A 20132-nucleotide genomic window follows, 5' to 3' on the forward strand; every position below is an offset into this window, starting at 1 on the left:
ACTATGTCATACCAATGGGCAGCCTTTTCTCTCCCTCCTTTCCCCCACCCCCCTTTTTTTAAGATTTGCAAGTTTCCTACATCAGACAGCTATCACCTTTCCCATCAGAAGAGAATAAAGTTTGAAAGGGGAGATATTCTCAGCACTCCACCTCCGAGCTCTCTCCAAGGAGGACAAGGTGGAATCAGAAACCTGCCACCTGCCATCCTCCCCTCCCCCCGCCAATGACCGTCTTGCTGGCGCCCCTTCGACATCTCCAAACCCCACTCCTAGCTCCCCCTTCACTCTCAGGGCCTCCCATCAAGAGCCCATCTTTCTGTATAACTGATTTACTTTGCTGTACATCTGAATATGAACACAACTTCGTGAGTCAACTCTATTCCAATAAAATTTAAAATATATACATTAAAACTAACGAAGAGCCTACCTTTCTTTGCCCGGATTGTGGGGATGCGTCTGCCCAGCCTTCTCCTTGCTCTGCCCTAGACTAAGTCCACTTTTATTTATTCCAGCTGCTACTCTCCCAGATCTGGCCACCCTCTCCTCACACTTGTATTACTTCGCCAGCATCAGTACTGTCTCGTCTCACGGCCAGAAGAACCTTTCTAAACAGAAACCTGAAGCTCATCCAACCCTCTCCTCCACCCTAAAAATCCTTCAGCCACCTCCCCTTGCTTTTAGGATGAAATTCAAACTCCCAAGAGGCAGGAGGTAGAAGACTCCTTGTAACCTGAGTCTCGCCCATCTGGCCAGCCTCAGCCCCTCTGCCACCAAAGGGCTCTGAAATTCTCCAGGCTGACTGCATCTTCTGTCTCTGCCCTCTCCTCTCCTTTCCCTCCTGGCCAGTACTGGCTACTGGTCTTCAAGACTCCTCTGAGCATGCTCAGGAGGTCTTTTCAGAGCCCCCTACGGCATCCAAGCTGGACCCCATGCGTGATCTCCGACGCCCACACGGATCGGTACTCACCTGTTCTCCTCTCCGCCTCCCCCACCAGCGGGGCTCCCAGGGCTGCACTGTGCACTCTGTATTCCCAAGACCCGGCTCAGGTGTGGGGCCAGTGCAGGATGAACTCCATCAGGCGCCCGGGGGAACGTGAGGGCCACATGCCTTTGGCGGCCTCGGCTGCAAGCCTCTCATTATTGGGATTATTGAGAAACATGGCCCTCTGAACAAGCAGATTTTCTACATAATTGAAATTCATCCCTTTGAACCCTAAATACTTTTTAAAAAAAAAAAAACTTATTTAAAATTTTTTCTAAAACTAGCGTTCGCTACTAACATTTAGCCAATACTCTCCGGTGGGTCTGGACCCTTGTCTTCAGCCGCATGTAATTATTCAGCCTATGCCCCCAGCTGTGAAACATTTTGAAAATCACTCCCGATGATTTGCTTTCTGGAACTTTTTTTTAGCTTCACCTGCGGCATGCGGAAGTTCCCAGGCTAGGGATTGAAACACCGCCGCAGAAGTGACCAGAGCCACAGCAGTGACAATGCCGGATCCTTGACTACTGAGCCACTAGGAAACTCTGGGCTTCTTGAATTTTTTTTTTTGGGGGGGCGTCTTGAATTTTTAAAGTGAGCCACGAGGATGCTTCCAACACGACTATGCATATCCGACCTTAAGTGGCAGGGTCCACACCAGGCTTCATCTCTACCTTCATGGGCCCCACATGGCTGAGCTTTTATATGTACCATTGATATCCCATCTGCCAACGACCTTCACCGCCACCTGTCACTTCTCAGTCAACAAGGGGATAGTCCTGTGTTTGTCGCAGGCTTCTTTCCATGCTATTCGGAACTGCTGCTGAGAGGAGCACTGGAGGTGGCCAGGAAAAGCCCCATCTCAGTGTGGCTGCAGGTCTGGTCTACTGTCCCCAACTGTCTCTCCATTCTCTCCATCCCTTCTGCCCCAGAACCTGGCAGGGCATCTTGTCTTTTCATTTTTTTTTTTTTTTTTTTTTTTTTTAAGGGCTGTGCCCACAGCATATGGAGGTTCCCAGGTTAGGGGTCTAATCAGAGCTGTTGCTGCCAGCCTATGCCAGAGCCACAGCAACACAGGATCAGAGCCGTGTCTGTGACCTACACCACAGCTCACGGCAACACCGGATCCTTAACCCACTGAGGGAGGCAAGGGATCGAACCCACAACCTCATGGTTCCTGGTCAGATTTGTTTTCACTGCGTCACGATGGGAACTCCATGGCAGGGCATTTTATAACTGTCACAACTGAGTCAGTGCTGGTGGCACAGGTCAGAAGATGGGCCACAGAGAAGCTGGATCATGTCTGCTGCATCTAAGTAGCAGTCCAGGGGCTTAAAAAACCAACCCACACACTAACCAGCCTTACCTTGTCATGCCAACTGGCCAAGTTAGGATATTGGGTATCACAGCTTAATCTAGAGTTGGTTGCCTTAAGTAAGTCAGAAATGTTTTCCTCGGAGTTTATGAACAGTTCCTTGTCAGTTCAAAATATTTGCTGGGAATTTGACTGAAATTAGACAGACCCTCAACAGTTTCAGAGAACATACACATTAGCTTTTCCATCATGGGTAATAGTGTCAAACAAAGCATCCTGGAGAACTGCATGCTGCTTGGATGTTCTCATCATAACAGCAGCTTCTGGGACGTCAGGTGTCTGATGGTTGCACATGTTCAGTTTACCGCATTTGCCCTTCAAAATAAATGTCATATTTCGACACAACCACTCCATATGCTTCCTGCAATACATTTTTTTTTTCTTTTTACTGCTGCACCTGCAGCATATGGAAGTTCCCGGGCAAGGGGTCAAATAGGAGCTGCAGCTGCAGGCCTACACCCCAGACACAGCAACGCCAGATCCTTAACCCATTGGGCGAGGCCAGGGATCAAACCTGCATCCTCAGACGACATCGGGTTCTTAACCCGCAAAGCCACAAGAGGAAATCCTTCCCCAGTAGTCTTAAGCTTGTTCTCTGCTCAAAGCCACACGTAAAAGGGAATTTTTCCTTCTCACTGGACAGTGCTCATGGGCCAGTAAGCATTACCTTCATCACTCTTCTTTTCTTTTCCTTTTTTTTTTTTTTTTTTTTTTGACTGTGGAAGCAATGACAACTTCTGGATCCTTAACTGCTAGACCACCAGGGAATTACCTTTAGAATAAAATAAGCAAGCTCCCCCCCTCCAATTTTTTAAGTGGGTAAGACTCAGCCTGAGATGAAAACCCACCCATGATTAGAGACTTCATTTTCAATTTCTGCACTTACTTGCAACAGGAGGAAAACTGAAATTAATTTTCCACTTTACTTCATTGGCAAACTAGTTTTCACTCTGCTGAAGTTTCACGGCTCAGTGATAAATGGCAAATCATAAGCAGCCGGCATGCTCAGCACGGGGTTGGAAGCCCCTCAACTTCATCATTATGGACCCAGACATGTGCTCCCCCGACCTGAGATGGAGCCTGGGCGTGGGTCTGACCCTGACTCAAGGACCCTTCAGGGCCATTGGAGATCGAAGGTCTTAAACCAGAAAGACCGCATGGACCTCACCAGAGATGTGCCTCTGACCCTGTGTGAGTGGCACCAGCACAGCCATCCTTTGGAGACAGCGAGAGACCAGAGATGTCCCCGTCTGTGCACCTGCTCTGCCTTACTGCGCTCAGCAGACATTTCTGCAAAGGGCCAAAGACAAAGCTCGTAGACTCTGCAGGGCATACGGTCAATGTCACAGCAACTCAGCTGCCACTGCAGCAAGGATGCAGCTGTGGGCAACACGAAAGCCATGGGCCTGGCTGCAGCCCTCTCGGCCTTTATATGTGGGCACATATGGGCACTGACACGTGAATGTCATGTAACTTTCATGTCACCCAAGACTTTTATTTTTCCAATCACTGAAGAAGGTAAATATGTATTATATACATGATATCTTATAATGTATTATTAAAGGTATTGTAATATAATGTAAATATATATTATATATTATATATATATTTGTAGCTCAGGGTTGATCAAAACAGGCAACAAAATTTCCTTTTTTTTTTTTTTCTTTTTCTTGTGTCACACCTGCGGCATATGGATATTCCCAGGCTAGCCTACACCACAGCCACCACAACACCAGATTTGAGCCGCGTCTGCACACAGCTCACGGCAACGCCAGATCCTTACCCACTGAGTGAGGGCAGGGATTGAATCCACATCCTCATGGTTACCAGTCAGATTTGCTTCCACTGAGCCACAGCGGGAACTCGCCAGGCAACAGGATTTTCTAGGACAGTATCTAGAAAATACTGTCAACCCTACAAAGCCCCAGGGAAAGTGCATCCCTCCATCTTTAGGCGTAAACTAAACCCAAACTCCAGCAGGTGATTTAAGACAGGAGCACGATGCACTGGTTTTTAACCCTGGCTCTGCTCACAGAGGTGTTCAGAGTGGACAGAAAAATTGAGTCAACGTTAGCAGAGCGGCCGAAAAAGAAATCAGGAGACGTTCTGGAAGAAAGAAGCTTTGAAAAGTGCACCAGGACCATAATTCCTAGCCTGCCGTGATTCCGAAGCGGGAGCCCCCCCCCCCCCAATTAATCTTAATGGCAGCGCTGCCTGCCTCTGCTTGAGGTATCATGATGAAAATTCAGCACACATTTCATTCAAGCATCTGTGAGGCTCAAGCATCTCAGGAGCGGGTGACTGTGGCAATGAAATTGCAGAAAGGGAGGCCGGCCCTCGCCGGAATTCTGCGGGAACACGGGCGGGGAGTGTGGGTGTGAAATGGTAGGCAATTACATTTGATCACTGCTGCACGAGTTTCCGTGGAATTCATTACCACGTGCTCTCGGGATGGGGTTGGGGACTGGCATTTCCATGGCCGAGATGACAAGCTTCAAAGCAAACGTCCCCTCTCTGTGCTGTGGGGAAGGCAGAATGTCCGAAGGGCAGAGAGGCTTGGAGGCGACTGCCCAAGGTTACTGCCTGGAACTAGGGCTGCAAATTAAACAAGGGGATGCAGAGGAAGGAGGCCCTTGCTCCAAGTAGGGAAGGAGCCCATTGGCCGGCAGGCAGAGCCAGGGGCTGATGCTGAGATGCAGCAGCCCCTCCCCTTGGGATGCTAAGCACCCATCAACACCTCCAGGTAGGGTGCGGGAGAGAGGAGAGGTGTAAATTTGGAAGCTAAGCGAGAAAGAGCCCCGACTGAGCACTGAATTAGGAGGGGAAAGCTGTGACTAGGAAGGCCCCGCAATTACTTGGAGCTGGGATAAAACCTTAATTCCTGACAGCTGAAGAGCCAGGGGGACCGCCACACCCACCCAGCCCAGCTGAGGGGCTGGCTGGCTTTTCTCCCCTCTCCTTGCCAGACAGGCTGCCCCCCCTCCCACCCGCTCCCGGGAGCTGCAGGCTCAGCAGCTTCCTGCCAGTCTCCATGTGTCCAGAGGCCCTGGAGAGAGGGGAGGGGCAGAGGGACGGGACCCTACTCCTCACTGTCCTTAAGCTGTGCCAGTTGCTGTGACTTCCTAGATCCAAAGGGACTTGCCCAGCCACCTCTGCCCTCTCCCAAGCAGGTGAGGGGAGAGCACAAAGGCCGGGCCTGGGCCCAGGATGGAGGTCTTTAAGGATGCTCCATGCCTGCATCTTCAGCATCACCAATGCATCTGATCCAGGACTGGAGCATAGGAGGTGCTCTTCTGAACAGAACCCATCAGTCTCTGCTTTCTGCATGAGACGCAACCATCTGGCTCCATTAACTGGGACCTGGGCCACCCCGGGGGGGCCCAAGTGACCTTGCCGATCTGCAGGTTGCCCCACCGATCACCTGGGTGCGACATGACCTGCAGATGCTCAGCTAGGGGTGCCTGTGTCCTCCCCTCAGTTTTAACGAGTATCACTGCGGTGGTTACAGCTGGTTCTGCTGTGGCCGTTAAGGGCCCTGCAACCCATGTGAAGGTCAGTTAACACCCAGGAGCAAAGCCCGCCAGAGCGCCCCCATCAGGACAGGAAGCGGTTAGGAGGGTCCCTCCTTTACAAATGGATGTTCACTGCCTGCCCGGTGAAGCTGCATCTTCACACTCTACACACGTAGAAACTGTGATTCCCAGGGACAAGAGTGTTTCATCCAGTTCCATCCCCAGGGCTGCTCAGAGAAGTGGCTGGGGCAGCTGGGCTCCATCCTTGGCCCGGGAACTTCACATGCTGTGGGTGCAGCCAAAAAAAAAGAGGAGGGATCTGGAAACACATCACCCAGGGTTGACGGGACCTCTTTCCAAAATGAGAAATTTTGATACTGTTTGGCCTTTGTCAACAACAGGATGAAACACGCTCTGCCTCCCCACCCCCATTGCTGTGGGCCTGCGAAGACGGTCAGGAGGCAGGGACCAGACCTGGGTCCTGAAGGCCAAGGCCTCAGTAGCCGCAAGGGTGACCCCATCGAGACAGCAGCAGGGACTGAGCACTCTCTGGCTCCAGGCCAAATACAAGCCACCTAAACCTAAAAGCCATCAGTGAGTAGGGGCCTGGCTCTCAGAGGGACACAGGCTGGTCCCCACAGCAGGCAGCCGGGTCCCATCAGGTTTTGGGTCCCCAGCTCCCGCCAATACCTGGCTTCCTGTCAGCGCCCTGCCATGTTTCCAGAACCAACGCCCTCTTGCTTAGCACGCAGGAGAACCTGGTCCCAAAGTGACTCTCCCAAGGTCTCAGAACCTGTGAGTAGCCAACGAGGGTAAGAAGTGAGACAAGCAATGATTCCAGACATCCACCCCCCCCCCCCGCACCATGTGCTCAAGGCCCATGGCTAGGCTAAGGGTCTTGAATGTCATTGTCCCTGGTCCCAAGGCCCTTTGTGAATTAGGGGTGGGGTCATCCCCACCATTCTATAGGGTGTAAGTGACTCTGTCAAGGTCCCACGGCCAGAAAGGGGCAGAGCCCACACGCCTGACCCTAAGCCATTGAACTTCCTGCAAAGGAGACAAGATGGGCAGGCAGGGCCAACAGCCGGCGGGGGGTGTCCTGGCACAGAAGGCCACCAAATCAGGTGTGTTCCCAACCGCCTCTCCTCCCCGCTCTGCTCGAAGGGCTTCTGCACACGCGCAGAGCCCTTGCCGCAGACAGGAAAGGGCCTGCCTGTCACAGTCTGGAGAAGTTCGCTGATGGAAACCATAGCAACCTCCTCCATCCCACGTGGGAGCGGCCAGCCTTGCCCACGTCCACTCTGGCAGGAAGAGTGGCTCCGCTCTTCCCTTCTCGGCCTCCCACTCGTGTGGCCGACGACTAAGAGGGGGCCCCTCCCTGCCCCAGGCATCCAAGCTAAATATGAAAATGAAGATATTTCCCTGAGGTATGTGGAAGCTCCCAGGCCAGGGATTGAACTCGCGCCGCAGCAGCAACGGGAGCCACAGTAGTGACAAATGCCAGGTCCTTCATCCACTGAGTCACCAGGGAACATCTTTCTGTTGACTCCATTGTACGTTTCAGAACAAGACTCTGACCCAAGGCCTAAAATTATATGTTTATATATAACTTTCCAACCGGTACATCAATTGACTTGCTGTCACTTCCCTAAAAATAAGGCATGTATAGGAGCCCCAAGCTCCGCTTTTCAAAATGTCCTTCTGAATTACCATCTGGAAAACTGGCCTGTTTCCAGTGAAACGGGAAACTTCTCGCTCTTCAGTGCACGCCAGGCCCTGCCCTGGGCTGGCGTCAAGCACTTCAAAGCCCCTTGTGGTTTGAACAAATTGGAAACAGAAAACAAAGGGACGAGAAAGGAGCCCTCTCCGTGCAAGCACTCCCCCTCCAGGAGGGAAGCAAAGTCCAATCAGCCTTTGATGTGGCCCTGTGGCCACATTCCTCTTTAAAAGCTCCTGATGCTGGTCCAGCATCCTCCTGCTGCTGTTCTGAACCTCAGCTAATACAGCATCCAGATACAACGCAGCCCCATGCCAGCGAGTGTCCCTAATAGGATATTACCGGCCACGAGGCAGGTGCAGGTTAAAATCAGTTCGGCGCTTCTTCCCTATTTCACTCCCATTTCAACATAAGGCCATTTCCCTTGCGAGGTCTCTGTTTTCCCAAACCACTTCGAGGCCATCAGTACGCATGGCCATCAAGGGTCCTGTGAGTGGACTCATCACCGGGCTGGGTGTGGAGGGTGGGTAGCCAGGCCTGGAGCCAGAATGCCTGCCTGCAAGTCCTGACTCCTCTGGCGTATTCGTAAAGCCTGACCCCCGTAGATTACTTCACTTCATTCTGATCCAGTTTCTTTACCTTTTAAATATTCATGAGCCCCATGCCGACGTGATGGGGTTATTGAGCAGATCAAATGGAACATCTAGGCACAAAAGACAGCAAGTGACAACCGAGGTTGCGCTTTTTCTTTTTTTTTTTTAATTCAACTAATATCATTTGAGGCCCCCCATGTGTGAGGCATCGTGGTAAATGCTGGAGAGGAACAGTGGAGAAACTGGGCTGAGCCCTTGCCCCTCAGGAGGGAAGGGGCAAAAACACGAAGAACTGCTTTTGAATCCAGAAAGTTCTATGATGGAAACACAAGGGGCTGAAATCAAGGGTCCGGGGGCAGCCCTGCTGGCCCAGTGGACAGGGCTGGCCTTTCTGAAGAGCCAGCTGCACGGCCAGAAGGAAGCAGCTGGCAAAGGGGCGGGAGAAGGACCTTCTGAACAGGAGGCCGGGACCTGGGCAGAGGAGGAAGGATGGCGGGGAGACGGAGGATCTGAAGAGGACGGAGCTGGGGCGCCGCCGCGTGGACCCGCCGCCGCGTGGATGCTGACAGAAGCACGTTGGCAGGTGTGTGGGGAACGAGCCGAGAGGGGCAAACGTGGAGGCAGAGAGACTGGGTCAGGAACACACTTCAAGCAGGTTGTGCAGAACCTGGTGATGGAGCATTTGCGGGGAAGATGGGAAGGGAAGGAATGAGACAGGGCTTCTAGATCCCCCGCAAGGCAGGAAACAGGGGGCAGGCTGGAAGGAAATGAACCATTTCCTTCAGACGTGTCCAGACTGAGAAGTGCATTGCCTGTCCCAAGGGGCCACTGAAGGGCAGGAATGTGGGAGTCCGGCAGAAAGGAGAGTCACATCCCTAGGAATGGCCGGGGGTGGGGGGACAGGGAGGGCGGAGTCAAGGTGGGCTGGGTACAAAGGTGGAGCAGCTGAGCGGACCCAGAAGATACCGCCCACCCGTGAAGTCAAGGAAACCAACCGCGAGGAGGTGGGGTCTTGGAGCCAAGGCCGGGGTGGAGGAGGGGCCGTCCCCTGCTGCTAGGAGGTCAAGTCACGCCAGGACAGAGGTGCTGGTGTTGTTGGCCTTGAGAAGAATGAAGGCAGAGGAGCAGGACGAGGAGTGGGGACACTGAAGAAATTTCCCTGAAGGGAGGCAGGGGACCAGAGCGGTGCCTTGAGAGAGATGTGCAATCGAGAAAGCATCTGTCTTTCCCTCTTTCTTTCCTTCTTTCTTTCTTTCTTTCTCTTTCTTTCTTTCTTTCTTTCTTTCTTTCTTTCTTTCCTTCTTTCTTTCTTTCCTTCTTTCCTCCTTCCTTCCTTCCTTCCTTCCTTCCTTCCTTTCTTTCTTTCTTTCTTTCTTCCTTTCCTCTTTCTTTCTTTCTTTCTAGGGCCACACCCGCGGCACATGGAGGTTCCCAGGCTAAGGGTCCAATCAGAGCTGCAGCTGCCGGCCTCCACCACAGCCACGGCAGATCCAAATCACATCTTCAACCTACACCGCAGCTTGTGAGTGGATCCTTAACCCACTGAGCGAGGCCAGGGGTAGAGCCCGCATCCTCATGGATACTATGTCAGGTTCTTAACCCACTGAGCCACAGCAGGAACTCCAAGAAAGGATCTTTGAAGTGTGACAGGGCTGTATGCTGACAGAAATAGTCCAGAAGCGAAGAGATGAGAGGTGTGTGGGAAGGATACCAGGAGAAGCACTTGTGAGAAGGCAGCGGGGTGGGAGGAGAAGCAGAAGCAGAGTGAAGGCTTAGGCCATAGACCGAAAGATGGGCAACTCTCATGGCCAGAGAGAGAGCATCCTAGTTTCCCGCTGCTGTGGACAAGTCGCCACAACTGAGCCCTTAAAACGACACCAGTTATTATCTCATGGTTCTCTAGGTCGGAAGTTGGGCAGGACTTACCTGGGCTCTCTGTTCAAGGTCACCCAAGGCTGAGACCAAGGGGAGCTAGACACGCTCTTCCAGGCTCATTCAGGCTGGAAGAGAAAGGACGTGGCTTCTTGGGGCTGTAGGACTGAGGTTACTGGCTCTTAGCCTGGGGTTGCCCTCAGCTCCTAAGGGCCACTCACCCTGGGGCCTCTGTATCTTCAGTCACACAGAGAACGTCCCCCACGTGGGAATGTCTCTGAGCTCAGCAAGGCTCTCACCCTTTGAAGAGGTCCTGATTGGATCAGGCGCATCCAGATAATGACCTTCCTTTAGAGTCCAAGTCCACTGCTCGGTAGCCTTGGAACTCTGCCCATGGAGGGAGGAGGGGAAGATGGAGAGGGGCAGACGCAGATTTGGGGGCATCGAGTGGGGAAAATGAGATTTTGTGGCTCCCCATGTGTATTTCTTTTCTCTCTTTCTTTCTTTGTCTTTTCTAGGGCTGCATCCACAGCATAGGGAGTTCCCTGGCCAGGGGTCAAACCAGAGCAACTGCTGCTGGCCTACACCACAGCCACAGCAATGCGGGATCCTCAATCCACTGAGTGAGGCCAGGGATCAAACCCGCGTCCTCAGGGATGCGGGCTGGGTTCGTTAACCTCTGAGCCACGACAGGATCGCCTTTTATTTTTTTCATCGTTTCCCCCAGTGTTTATTTCTAAATGCCACATGAGGCGTGTTCCTCCGCCGAGAATGCTGGCGGAGAGAGGGTGCGGGCTTGAAGAATGAGGACAGGAGGGATGACCCAGAGGCCAGGCAGGCAGGAGCAGGGCTGGAGGTGGTGCTGCGCTGGGGGGTGTGGAGGGCGGGAGCAGGTGCTGGTCCCCAGAAGAGCGCTGTGTGGCCCCCAGCGGCAACATGCCAGCCAGGCTTTGCAAAGAGGGGGCGAAAACATCCCGGGAGCAGTTACTGGGGGTGCCGACACCGAGCAGGACCCTGTGGGGCTCCTGGGTGTGGAAGCTTTTCTGTGTCCCCTGTTTCTTGTTTGGAAGGAATAGGTTTCAGCCTCCATGACCTCCCCGGAGGGCAGGTTCAAACAGCGGCCACATCAGGGAAGGGACGAGATGCAGAGACCAGGGAGCAGCGTCAAGAAACAACGGTGCAGCCTTGGGGCAGGATCCTGCCTCCTCCTCAAGGGAGACGCAGAACAATGTCTTTGAGCTCGTCTGCTGAACAAAAACCCCCAAGAAATGGAAGATGTTAACCACGTGAGGAAGCCTCCTTCCTTCCCGAAAGAAGGGCCTCCACCTGTGATCGCCTGCACCTGTGAAACACAGATGCTCGAAGGAGACCCTGAGGCCAGATTATAGGAGGATAAGCTCTGCACACACCCTGACCCTGCCCGTGAACCGTGAACCACGGCTGTAACACTCCTCACAAAGCCCCCGGTGGGACACAAAGTTTTTGGAGGCAGGAGCCGACAGCATCCCCCTTTGCCTGGCCAAGCAACAAAGCTGTTTTCTCCTTCACTGAGGACTCTTGTCTCTGAGCACACAGGGGTCAAGTTTCAGCAACAGTGAGAGGGGCCCGAGGACACCGCTAATTCCCAGCTCGGGTGATGGTGAAGAGACGAAAGTGATGCTTCTCTTTAGCTGCCACCCAGCACATGGCCTGGTGGCTGTACTCATGATTCACGGGAATCCCCGTGACCTAGAGGCCCTAGCAGGCATTTAAAAGAAGGATCTCTTTTGGAGTTCTTTTTGTGGCTCTGTGGTTAGCAAACCCGACTAGTATCCATGAGGACACGAGTTCAATCCCTGGCCTCACTCAGTGGGTTAAAGATCTGGCATTGCCATGAGCTGTGGTATAGTCACAGATGTGGCTTGGAGCCCTCGTTTCTGTGGCTGTGGCGTAGCCTGGGTACATCCATGTGCCGCTGGCATGGCTCTAAAAAGACAAAAGACCAAAAAAAGGAAGGATTTCTTTAACAGACTTGTGGTTGCCACAGGGGAGGGGAGAAGGAGTGTGCTAGACAAGGATTTTGGGTTAGGAGCTGCAAACGATTACATTTTTTTTTAATTTAAAAAATATTTTATCAAAGTATATTTAATTTACAATGTTGTGCCAATTTCTGCTGCACAGCAAGTGATCCAGTCATTTATATATACATAAAATATATATATATATTTTATCTTTCATCATGGTCTATCCCAAGAGACTGGATATAGTTCCCTGTGCTATCAGTAGGATGTCATTGCAAAAAGGACAGACTGAACTTCTTTGCAGAACAGATGCTGACTCACAGACATTGAAAAACTTATGGTCTCCAGAGGAGACAGTTTGGGGGGGTGGGGGGATGTGCCTGGACCGTGGGATGGAATCCTGTGAAATCAGATTGTTATGATCATTATACAACTACAGATGCGATAAATTTGTTTGAGTAATAAAAGAAAATGGAGGGAAAAAAAAACCAAAACAAAAAACAAAGAGGCAAGGCCAAGTTTCTTCTCAGAGACTAATTTAGAATTATCCAGGTCAGAGCCCTAAAGCACTACTTTAGAAAACAAAGACTAAGCCATTTCTTTGAAAAAGGCTCAAATATTAAAGTTTATTTTTTTCTAATTATGAAAGTAATAGTTTACTCATGTCAAAACATGTGGAACATGCAAAAAATATAAAACTGAAATAAATATCCAAAAAAAAAAAAAGTAGGATGTGACTGCTTACCCATAATGGGATCCAGTGAGGTCCCATTGTGTACCACAGGGAACTAACTATATCCAGTCTCTTGGGATAGACCATGATGGAAGATAATATAAGAGAGAAAGGTGAATATATATATATATGAATGACTGGGTCACTTGCTCTACAGCAGAAATTGGCACAACGTTGTAAATCAACTACACTGGAATGAAAAAGACATTAAAAAATAAAGGAAGTATTTCTTTAAAAAGTAAACCCAGCAAAAGCTCGCCGTGAGTGCTCCTGTTTCCCTCTGCCCAGATCACTCTCCTGCTTTATCGCAAATCCCCATTGATGCCTCATTCCCTCTCCTTTTAATTCCCGGCACACCAGGCACAGACTCAGAAGCTCCTTAGGGCAGGGACTTCATTAAGGTTGCTGTCAATCAAGTGAGCGTTATGTGCATTGTCCGCGCGCCCAGTGAACTTTATCCCCCGCCTGACTCCTTTATCTTCCCACCGAGCTGGCCCTTTCTCTAAGTTGCCGGAATCAGATGCATTTAAATGGACCCCGAGAAGTTCATATATTATTTCCCAGTTAGTGCCGTTTTATTTCAGGGTAGTATAATGTAATGCTCAACGATTTTTTAAGCACTAAAAGGAGTTACTTTAAAACTTAATTAGGAAAATTTAGAGACTGCCCGAGATTCTTACGGAATTTCTGAAAACTTTGGTATAATGCACTGAGTGTCTTGAGATGTAATTCACGTAAGTCCCGGAAAGGGTTTTTTGAGCTGCTGTAAAATCGTTCTCAAGGGCACTATTTCTTAGAGTTCCATCGAACGTATTTTGCCGACAAGAAATAAGGACCAACTGAGAATACCACGGTTCCTAGGAGACGCCAACCCAAAGGACTGTCACCCCCCGTTTTTGCGAAGGTCCCCAAGAATCCTTTGGGTTTTGCCAAGCTGGATACCGCCATGCTCTTTGCCATTTCTTTCACTGTCTTTTAAACTAGTGTGATCGCATTGAAAAGAAATACAAAAGTGGAACTATTTGAGTCAAAATAGAATCCTCATTAAGAAGTTGGGGTCAGAAATGCAAAGGCACTGGAAGATGCAGCCAGCGAGCCCAACGTCCTTCTGGAGAGCCTTCTTTTAGAAGTGAGGTCGCGTGAGCAGTCACCTACCCAAGATGGGAATCCTTCCTATGCGCCCCCACAAGGGGCTCCCACAGCCTCCCTGCAACCTCAGGGGCAGGTGGGACTCACCTGGGTGACTTGCTCTCTTAGGAAAGCTAGTCCAGAGCCCTGGGACCTGAGTCACCCAGAGACGGCGCAGGTGGGAACCTGACCTCTGGGGCTGTGCTGCTCCTGCTGCAGAAACCAGGCAGCTGCGTGGGGCGATCCCCTGATGCTCAGCCACAGGGAAGCGTCCAAAGCCTCAGGGACACCCTGCACCCTGGGAGGTGGCCAGAGGGAGGAGGCGGGGCCTGAAAAGTGAATGTGCTCTCATGCCCCATCGTGAACATTCCATTCAAACCGGGCAAATGAGGCATCCTTTTCCCTTCCTGGCTTAAAGGAAGAAGCCAGCCTCTGCCTCCAGGATGGGGATGAGGAAGGGGGACCTGGCACCAGGACCTGGTTCCCAGGGTTGACCCTCTACCCACAGGCAGCCCAGGACCGTTCACCACCACTGACTAGAAAGGGACACATCATCCTGGGGTTGGGGGGAGGGGCTGAGGACCCCAGGCTGTATCACCCCGAGACCTCAGACCTCTGCCTACCAAAACACGTGGGCACCTAGCATGTGGTAACAGCACAGGTGTCAGGCTGGTGCACGCCTGGCTGGAGAGCCAGCACCAAGAACCTGAGTCCCTCAGGGGAAGACCTCGAGGTGGCAACCCCGACATCCTCAAATGGCCTCTGAGGAGCTCCCTGGCCCTGGTTCTCAGCAGCCTCAGCTCCAGAAATAACCCCATAGCAAATGTGGAACTTCAAGGCCCCTTCAAGGAGATGGAACTCAAAGCCTCTGGCCAAGACAGGAAGGACCAGATGCTTATCATCATGCCACCCATCTCGTTGTAACGCCCCTCCCCCAGCTGGAGCAGCCTGTCCTGCTCCTGCCCCTACAAGGAAAGGCATGTGGCCCACTCCTTACCCTGCCCCTGTAGGGGCCTTATATGCCCCTGAGCAACCAGCAAGTGTATCTAAGATCCTTCTTTCCCCACCGATCAGCAGGTCAGCAACTGTAACCTGAGACCTCTCCTCTCCCTGGACTATAAAAGCAGATACGCCCAGGTGCCTGGAGTCGTCCGTCTATCTCACATCTCGATAAACTCTTCTTTCTCTTTACCACAACATGCTGGAGAATTCTTTCCGACCCGCATGCACAGACCATGACATTTTGGAGGCCCATGCGAAGACTTCCTAGATGTCTCCCCTGAAGACTGCAATGGCAAGCTCTATTCACACTACATTTATTCCCCACCCCAAGCACCCCAGGCCCTCCATAATCCTACGTGACCCCTGCCTTGATGGCTCTTCCATGAGCCCATCTCTGCAGCAAAGGCTCCCCCTCCCCCTCCCCTAGTCTCAGGGAGAGCACCGCCCCCTTCGGATTCCCAAGAGAGCCCACATCTCCACCCAGTAAGCTCTGCTTTCCCGCTGGCACCCATCAAGATGTCTGTGCAAGGGGCATTTACCAAGTCTCTCCCAAGCAGAGGTAAGATATCTACACTTGGCCTTTCTAACCCTTCGTAAGTGCTGGTTGTCATTCTGAAAAACTTGTTCAAATTCTTCCTCCTGCGCAGAGTACCTGAGGATAGGGGGCTGTGAAGAAAATAGGCTTGGTATGGCTCTGGGGAACTTATAAGCCCAAGTTTACCATTTCTCACCTCGGTTAGCAAAAATGCATCATGATCCTTGTTCCAAAACAAATTCTAGTAAAGAGTTCAACAGTAAGAAATGAAGTCTTAGAAGGACGAAAAGAGGAATATTTTAATGATCGGAGCAGGAACACTTCAAAGAAAGACCCCAACGACAGAAGTCATGAAAATCTGAAATTCGATGACCTAAAAAAATTAGAATATTCTGTGTGGTGATCAAAAAAATATATATATCATAAACAAAATCACAAGAGACATGAAAAGAAGAAGGGAAGAATGAGTGGGATGGACTGGGAGTTTGGCGCTCAGTAGATACAAACCATTACATTTACTCATTTGCTTACTCTTTTTCGGGCTGCAGCCATGGCATGTGGAAGTTCACAGGCTAGGAGTGGAACTGGAGCTACAGCTAAGAGCATACACTATGCCACAGCCACAGCAATACCAGGCCCGGGTCACGTCTGTGACCTACACTGCAGCTCATGGCAATGCCAGATCCTTAACCCACTGAGAGGTGCCAGAGATCAAACCCACGTCCTTATGGAAACCAGTCGGGTTTGTTACTGCTAAGCCACGATGGGAACACGAAACTATTGCAGTTAGAAAAAGGATAAACAAGAAGGTGCTACGGTATATGTAGCACAGGGAATGATGTTAGTCTCCTGGTATAGACCATGATGGAAAATAACATAAAGAAGGAAAAATAAATAAATAAATAAATATTTATATATAATGAGTCACTTTGCTGTGCAGTAGAAATTGGCACAACACTGTAAATCAACCATACGTTAACAAAGACAATAACATTGAAAAATGTAAAAAACTTTAAAAAAGATAAAGGACAAACTAGCAGAAAGATATTGACCGTTCCTACATTAGACAAGAGATGAAGTTCTTTAAGCATACAGAGCCTCTATAATCAATAAGAAAAGGAAAAGCAATAGAAGAAATAATGGCCAGACACATAAATGGGGAGCTCCCAGGAAAAATGTTAGAACTGGTTCTTCTTCTTCTTATTATTATTCTTTTTTTGTCTTTTTGTCTTTTTAGGGCCACACCCATGGCATATGGAGGCTCCCAGGCTAGGGGTCTAATTGGAGCTGTAGCTGCCGGCCTACACCACGGCCACAGCAATGCCAGATCTGCATTTGTGACCTACACCACAGCTCATGGCAACGCTGGATCCTTGATCCACTGAGCGAGGCCAGGGATCAAACCTGCAACCTCATGGTTCCTAGTCAGATTTGTTTCCACCATGCCATGATGGGAACCTCAGGACTGGTTCTTAAACATATGAAAATAGGTTTACCTCATTATAAAGAGAGGAACACAAATGATGACAACCTGAAAAGGATATTACAATACAGGAAAATTAGAGGCAAGTCTCTCTCTTTAACATATATGCAAACATCTTAAATAAAATATTACTAAATTAAAGCCACTGACATGTCAAAAGAATGATATATCAAGATCAAGTGAAGTTCACTGTAGGAATTCAAGGGTGGTTTAACATTTAACAAACCAACCCATGCAATATAAAACATTAACAGGGAAAAGAGAAAAAAATAACACAAACATCTTGAAAGAAAGATGTAAAAATAATCTAAGTGCTATGAAATAATCCAGAGCAAATCTCCTTTCTTCCTTCCTTTCTCTTTCTCTCTCTCTTTCTTTCTTCTTCTTTCTTTCTTTCTTTCTTTCTTTCTTCCTTCTTTCTTCTTTTCTTTCTTCCTTCCTTCCTTCCTTCCTTTCTTTTGCCACACCTGTGGCATATGGAAGTTCCCTAGCTAGGGACTGAATCTGAGCTGCAGCTGCAACCTATGCCACAGCTGCCACAACTCAGCTCCATTACTAATTGCACCACAGGAGGAACTCCAGCAAATTTCATTCCTGATGGTAAAATATTAAAAGCTTTCCGTTGGCGTTCCTGTTGTGGCTCAGTGGTTAGCGAATCTGACTAGGAACCATGAGGTTTTGGGTTCGATGCCTAGCCTTGCTCAGTGGGTTAAGGATCCAGTGCTGCTGTGAGCTGTGGTGTAGTTCACAGATTTGGCTTGGATCCCATGTTGCTGTGGCTTTGGCGTAGGCCGGCAGCTACAGCTCCGAATAGACCCCTAGCTTGGGAACCTCTATATGCTGTGGGTAAGGCCCTAGAAAAGGCAAAAAAAAAAAAAAATTAAATAAATAAATAAATAAAATAAAAGCTTTCCCTCTGAGGATCAGGAATTAGAGAAATGGGCCTCCTCCAGCCACATTTACTCAACGTGATAGTAGAGGCCCAACTCAGTAAAAGAAGGCAAGAAAAAAATGCAGAGTATTAAAAAGAAATAAATCCCTAATTATATAGAGCTCACATGATTATGTATATAGAAAACCCAAAAGAATCTAAAAACTATTAGAATCAATAAGTTGAACTAGCAAGGTGTCTGGGTGTAAGGAGCAGGATACAAATTTAATTAATTTCTGTTTACTAGCAACAAACAGAGAACAATAATTTTCAAATTATGTTATTAATAACACCATCAGAAAAAAAAAAACCCTAAGAATACATCTAACAAAAGCTGAGATCTCTGGGCTAAAAGTTTTAATAGTATTGAAATAAAAGTAGAGGCAAATAAATGGAGAGATATACTATGTTCATGGAGAAGAAGACCTTATATTGTGAAGATGCAACTTTCCCCATGTTGATCCATATATTCATCGTGGTCCCATAAATAGTCCAGCAAAATTTCAGTAAAATTTTCTGTAGAAACCAAGCTGACTCCAGAATGCAGGAGGAAATTTCAGACAATCCTGAAGGACAAACTGGAGGAATTACCCTACCCAATGTCAATACTCATCCTTAGGTACAAAAATTAGATAGGATGATACTGAAAGGATGGGACATAACCAGTGGAAATGAACTGAGTCTGTAAACAGAGCATCCCGTAATGTATGACAAATGTGAGACAGTGATAGAGCCGGGACGGATGGTCTTTCCATATCCGGGGTTGGGTAAAGTGGAATCCACGGCGGGGAAGCAGGGGGAGGGGACACTTCTGGACCCCTGTCTCCCACCATACACAGGAATCGCTCCCAGACGGCTGGGGTCTTAATGTGAAAGGTAAAAATAAGTAAGTAAAGCTTTTAGAGGCAAACCTAGACAATACATCTTAATATCCTTAGAACAGTCCAAAAAGCCCTCACGAACAGAAAACAATTGCATGATTAATGCACCCATAATGCAAAATACATTAATAATAATAAATTAACTATTCTTGAAAGAGACTAAAAATACATTAAGCGACGTTCCCGTCGTGATGCAGCGGAAACAAATCCGACTAGGAACCATGAGGTTTTGGGTTCAATCCCTGGTTGAGCTGTGGTGTAGGTCACAGATGTGGCTCGGATCTGGCATTGCTGTGGCTGTGGTGTAGGCCAGCAGCTATAGCTCCAATATGGGAACCTCCATATGCTGTGGGTGCAGCCCTAAAAAAGGACAAAAAGACACACAAAAAACAATACATTAAGAGAGTAAATCTACAACCCACAGAGTGGTGAAAGGTATTTATAATACACATATCCAACAAAGAATTTATACCCAGAATATGTAAAGAATTCCTACAAATAAGCAAGAAAAAGACAAACAACCCAATTTACAATGAACAAAGGAGTTAGGCTTTTTACAAAAGAGGATACCCTAATGGCTAATAAAGAAAGGGAAATGGGCTCAACTTCATTAATCATCAGGGAAAAGGTTAATTAAAACCATTACGAGAAATCACCAGACATCTAAATGGCTAAATCAGAACAAGTGGAAAATGCCACGGCCTAACAAGGGCGTAGAGCCCCTGGAAATCTCTTACGGTGTTGCTGGTAGTGGGTCTTGGTAAAATCACTTTGCAAAATTTTTCAGCATGCCCTAGAACCCACCAATTAACTTCTGGGTATATGGTCCATAGAAAGGCTTTCTGGAGTTTCCATCGCGGCGCAGTGGAAACAAATCTGACTAGGAACCATGAGGTTGCAGGTTTGATCCCTGGCCTCGCTCAGTGGGTTAAGGACCCGGTGTTGCCCTGAGCTGTGATGTGTAGGTGGCAGACACAGCTTGGATCCCACCGTGCTGTGGCTGTGGTGTAGGCCAGCAGCTGTAACTCTCATTAGACCCATAGCCTGGGAACCTCCACATGTCGAGGGTGTTGCCCTAAATGGAGAAAAAGACAAAAAGAAAGAAAAGAAAGGAAGAAAGAAAGAAAGAAAGAAAGAAAGAAAAAGGCTTCCTAATGTTCCACCCAAAGATATATACTAGAATGTTCATAGCAGCTCTTTCACAATAGCCCCAAACTGGAAATTACTCAAATGCCCAGTGGCAGTAGGACGGGTGAACACACTGTACACTGCGCAAAGAAATGCTGCTCAGCAATGAGAAAAAGTGAAACCCGATGACATGCAAAAATATGGATGAATCACACAAACACAATGTGTGAAGGAGGCCAGACAGGCAAAGTACACACTGT

The 20132-nt window shown here is 49.1% G+C and overlaps 1 protein-coding gene and 1 long non-coding RNA gene across 2 annotated transcripts in view; both read right to left on the bottom strand.

Annotated features, from left to right (window-relative positions):
- The window catches only part of C14H10orf90 (chromosome 14 C10orf90 homolog), a 235402-nt gene that overhangs the window by 127973 nt on the left and 87297 nt on the right, over positions 1-20132 (bottom strand).
- Positions 3050-10644, bottom strand: LOC110256631. The gene is made up of 2 exons (XR_002338403.1): positions 10106-10644; positions 3050-8846 (listed from the first exon to the last, which is right to left on the bottom strand). It is a non-coding gene; the product is annotated as an uncharacterized LOC110256631 (long non-coding RNA).

Source organism: Sus scrofa, chromosome 14 (genome assembly GCF_000003025.6).
Source record: "Sus scrofa isolate TJ Tabasco breed Duroc chromosome 14, Sscrofa11.1, whole genome shotgun sequence".
NCBI classification, from domain to species: Eukaryota; Metazoa; Chordata; class Mammalia; order Artiodactyla; family Suidae; genus Sus; species Sus scrofa.